Consider the following 5300-nt stretch of genomic DNA (forward strand, 5'->3'; position numbering starts at 1 on the left):
AGAGCGTTGTGTGGTGGTGGCGGACAGACAGAGCATGCAGCGGCAACCTTCGGACCTCATCTTGTTTAAATACTATTTATGCAGCCCATAATCCTCTGCCTTTAATTACTGAGGTAGCCTACAAATCCTCTTTCTTTTAAATTATGGGGCAGCCCACACAATCCTCTGTTTTTTGTCATGGAGCGTGCACAACACACCCCCCCCCCCATGAACAGCTGCAAATCCTTTTCTGACAGCGAGGTGGAAGTAATAAACATGGCATGTGCTAGCTCAGTGGTTGGTGTCTCCTAGCCTGAACAAAAGGTCCTGAGTTCGACCCCAGTATTCTACATGGCGTCTATTTTTTGCTGCTTTTCAAAAATCCCACGCTAGCCTCTGTCAGTCAGATGCGCCAAGGCCCATTACAGCAGGGGCGGAGGCCCATTATTGCTGGCGAGGCAATGTTGACGAAAATATAATCAGGTGTGGTGCGTCAAAAATTAGTACCACCTCATAAAAAACAATAATAATATAGATCATCTAAGCGGGACAAAGCCGGAAAAAAAACTGAAAGCGTAAATTTACGGGAAGAAGCGTATTGTGACGGTGAACCCGACAAAGTCAATCCGTGCTTTATTATTAGCGACGATAGATTAGGGAAAGATTATTTTCCTTTATTTAGTTTCCTTTTCTGTTTTAATATAAAAAACAGCCGAAGCCAACTGGCCCAACAATGCCCATCACCGCGGCCCATCTCTCTCTCCCTCGCCCCACCTACCTCGCCCCGCGCCCGAACCGCTACAGCCCGGTCGCCCGCACCTCTCTCTCGCTCCCGCACCCGCTGACAGCGGGGCCCGCGTCTTCTTCTTCTCCCGCACGCCATGCCGCACCAGTGCCCGTGCCGCCGCCGCGATCCCGATCTTCTAGGGATCGCACAATCCCTCTGCCCCCTCCTCCAAGCACCCCTCCCCCTATAAATACCCCTCTCCCTCGACCCGCCCCCTCCTTTTCCCTCACGGAGAAACCCTGCCGCCTCCTCGATTCCTCGCCGGAGCAGAGCACCGCCGCCGCACCATTGTTGCCCTACTTCATCACCCTGACCACCCCGCCACCGCCCAAATCTACCCACGCACCTGCCGCCCTCTCCCACGCCTCCCAGTGCCCTCACCCGAGCTCCAGCACCGCCGGAGCGCCATCTTCATCAACTACCGAACGTCACCGCCGCCCCGAGCTCGCCGCCGTCCTCCTCCGATGTCCTCGAGCTCCACCGAGGCCACAACCATGATCGCCTTCGTCCGCTGCATCCTCCCGACGAGTTCACCGAGTTCGCCGACGACTACCGGAGCACCGTCCCCGTCAACCACCGAAGCCGGAGCATCTCGCCGGAGCTCGTCCGCCGCCGTTGTAAGCTCTTGCCTCTCCCTCCACCGTTTGATCTAAAATAAACGCCCTAGATTAGATCTAATCTGAACAGTTAGGTTTTCTTAATACGGTTTAGCTTCGGTTTATTATCTAATCGGTTTAGCCGGTTTTTCTTTTCTGTGCACGCGCGCGCTAATCTGTTAAAGACTGGCCGAGCGTCGCTTAGTTCAGACCGCCCACTGCTTAGGCCTAATAGGAGCCCGACGCGTAGCACCTGCCCGTTTTTTTTTCATTTCTGTTTAAAAAACAGAAATAGTTTCAATTTTAGATTGCTTATAACTTTTATGTTTTAGATCCAAATTGAGTGATTCTTTTTACATTCTGTCACAAATTTGTTGAAGTTTTTGTTTGTGTACTTAGTTTTCAAATTTGGGTATCTTAAATTTGATTTGATACAATTTGTTAAAATCACTAATTTGGTCATATTTTGAGTTTTACAAAGTATTTTTGATTGATTTTTTGCTACGGTTTTGTTACTGTTTTGTCTATCCAGTAGCATATAGTGATTTATCTTTAGTTTAATTTAAATTAGAGTTTTAGGCAAACGAGTACTGCTTTAGTTCTAGTTTTGTTTTAGCCTTTTCTTTATAGTTTAATTGTTTTAAAAATATTTCTTTTTGTCACTTTTGAAAAATTTAGTATTGTTTCTGTTATTTAACAGTAGAAAATTTTATTCTTATTTTAAAAATTTATTTTTGTTAGTTTTGTAGGAAAACTTGTATAGGTCATAGTTAGAGTTTTATAAAAGTTTTTTTATTTGTTTCTTTTGCTATTAAAAGTTTATGAAAAATACTTTCTGTTAAAATTAGTTGTTTTATATTTTTTTCTGTTTATCTATTATGTTAGTATTTTATTTGTTGTGAAATTTTACATAGTACAAAGCTATTTTGGGTTATGTCTTAGATTTTTTCTTTAGTAGTTTTCTTGTGTAGTTTTCATTGGTTTTTATTTTGTATTATTTGTGATTTGCATTTTATTTGTTGATTTTTTTATTGTGAGTGTTAGAATTGCTTGCTAGTATGTTTGCTTTATGTGAATACTATGTTTGACTATATAGATTTCCATTGAAGCGACGTATAGTTCTACCAAGTCTTTATTTGAGTGTGATAATTTTCATCAAGTATTGCCAGGCGTTCACTTTGACCATGCTTTTCGTACCTATTTTTTTTATTGCAATTAGTGTCATCTTTGCAGCAATCCCTCCAATAGTGATATTGAATTCTTGTATTTGAGTACTATGCATGAGGTAGGAACCCATCACCCTGCTACAAGCCCGGGACGTTCTTTAGTTTTAAATGCTACGCTATAGTAGACAGGGTTGGTATGAGTGTTCCAGAGTGGTGTGAGTATGAAGGACCCCCTACGTCAATGGTGACCACTTCAAGATGGCATCGGCAAGACTGCATGTTTAGGACTTCAAGACCGACTCGAGACAAAAATTCAATACACACTATTGGGTGAAGGACGGATTTGATGGGCACCCTGGAGTAACCAGTGGATGGCCGGGATGCATGGAGAAGGACATCTTGCGGAAAGCTTCACCCAGGCTCAAAGAGACGGAAGAATACTTCATTCCCGGAAGCTTACCTATGCAACCGCAAGTCACTATGGGCTCTGGTTTGGTTGACCTTAGTGGTGACTCTGGCTGGGATGGTGCTAGCAGATGTAGAACTTCGGTAGGATTGGATGAGCACCGGACAGTGGTCAGGGGAACTCTTCGGAAGACCATGTTTCGGTCGTCTTGTTCTCAAACACCCTGAAGTGCGAGAACGTAAAAAGAGGGGTAAGGTGTACAAACCTATGCAGAGGGTTAAAACCTAATCGATTAGCCATGTCCCCGGTTATGGACAATTTGAGCCTCTGGACTTGGATCTATCTCGAAACTCTCAACACCGGACTGATAACTTAATTGTGGGCAACTTTTGATGATTTTGGGCTATGAGACATCGGTTGGCGGAACCATGTCATGATAGAAAACTCTGTAGTACAGACTCCGGTTATTTCCTTTGATGTAGGGAAAACATAACCAGCTTTTATGCAAAAACTGAGACACAGAGCCACAAAGCCATATTGCATATAGTATAGTTTTATCATCTGTTTTTCTTACGGTGATCTTGTCGGTATATTCAATGTACTAACCTACACGGCTGCAACGTCTCGTGTTGCAGATATTTCTTCGACGAGTAAGAGTTACGATACAGGGTTACGGTCTACACTCAACTTGCCGATGGCGTTGATGGGATTCCACACCCGAATGTTTGTTTCTGCTGAGACTTATAAGGTATATATCAGTTTAACATTATTTTTACATGTGATTTGTTGGAAATATGCCCTAGAGGCAATAATAAATGGTTATTATTATATTTCTTTGTTCATGATAATTGTCTATTGTTCATGCTATAATTGTGTTATCCGGAAATCGTAATACATGTGTGAATATATAGACCACAACGTGTCCCTAGTAAGCCTCTAGTTGACTAGCTCGTTGATCAACAGATAGTCATGGTTTCCTGACTATGGACATTGGATGTCATTGATAACGGGATCACATCATTAGGAGAATGATGTGATGGACAAGACCCAATCCTAAGCATAGCATAAAAGATCGTGTAGTTTCGTTTGCTAGAGCTTTTCCAATGTCAAGTATCTTTTCCTTAGACCATGAGATCGTGCAACTCCCGGATACCGTAGGAGTGCTTTGGGTGCACCAAACGTCACAACGTAACTGGGTGAGTATAAAGGAACACTACGGGTATCTCTGAAAGTGTCTGTTGGGTTGGCACGGATCGAGACTGGGATTTGTCACTCCGTGTGACGGAGAGGTATCTCTGGGCCCACTCGGTAATGCATCATCATAATGAGCTCAACGTGACTAAGGCGTTAGTCACAGATACCGACGATCGAATCTCGGGCAAGTAACATACCGATTGACAAAGGGAATTGTATACGGGATTGATTGAATCCTCGACATCGTGGTTCATCCGATGAGATCATCGTGGAACATCTGGGAGCCAACATGGGTATCCAGATCCCGCTGTTGGTTATTGACCGGAGAGGCGTCTCGGTCATGTCTGCATGTCTCCCGAACCCGTAGGGTCTACACACTTAAGGTTCGGTGACGCTAGGGTTGTAGAGATATGAGTATGCAGAAACCCGAAAGTTGTTCGGAGTCCCGGATGAGATCCCGGACGTCACGAGGAGTTCTGGAATGGTCCGGAGGTGAAGAATTATATATAGGAAGTCAAGTTTCGGCCACCGGGAAAGTTTCGGGGGTTATCGATATTGTACCGGGACCACCGGAAGGGTCCCGGGGGTCCACCGGGTGGGGCCACCTATCCCGGAGGGCCCCATGGGCTGAAGTGGGAGGGCAACCAGGGCGCCCCCCATGGGCCTCCCCCCTGCGCCTAGGGTTAGAAACCCTAGGGTGGGGGGCGCCCCACTTGCCTTGGGGGGCAAGTATCCCCCCTGGCCGCCGCCCCCCCCATCCAGATGGGACTTGGCCGGCGCCCCCCTCCCAGGGGGCCTCTATAAAGGGGGGAGGGAGTGCAGTAGTATAACAGCCTTGGGCGCCTCCCTCCTCCCCTGCTACACCTCTCCCTCTCGCAGAAGCTCGGCGAAGCCCTGCCGAGACCCGCTACATCCACCACCACGCCGTCGTGCTGCTGGATCTCCATCAACCTCTCCTTCCCCTTGCTGGATCAAGAAGGAGGAGACGTCGCTGCATCGTACGTGTGTTGAACGCGGAGGTGCCGTCCGTTCGGCACTCGGTCATCGGTGATTTGGATCACGGCGAGTACGACTCCGTCATCCACGTTCATTGGAACGCTTCCGCTCGTGATCTACAAGGGTATGTAGATGCACTCCTTTCCCTCGTTGCTAGTATACTCCATAGATGGATC

General features: G+C 46.4%; 1 long non-coding RNA gene across 1 annotated transcript; it reads left to right on the forward strand.

Annotated features, from left to right (window-relative positions):
- Positions 1–835: 835 nt before the first annotated feature.
- Positions 836–3776, forward strand: LOC120963835 (uncharacterized). The gene is made up of 2 exons (XR_005755540.3): positions 836–1383; positions 3570–3776. It is a non-coding gene; the product is annotated as an uncharacterized lncRNA (long non-coding RNA).
- The last annotated feature ends 1524 nt before the right edge of the window (positions 3777–5300 follow it).

The sequence above is a fragment of the Aegilops tauschii genome, chromosome 5 (assembly GCF_002575655.3).
Source record: "Aegilops tauschii subsp. strangulata cultivar AL8/78 chromosome 5, Aet v6.0, whole genome shotgun sequence".
Lineage (NCBI taxonomy): Eukaryota > Viridiplantae > Streptophyta > Magnoliopsida > Poales > Poaceae > Aegilops > Aegilops tauschii.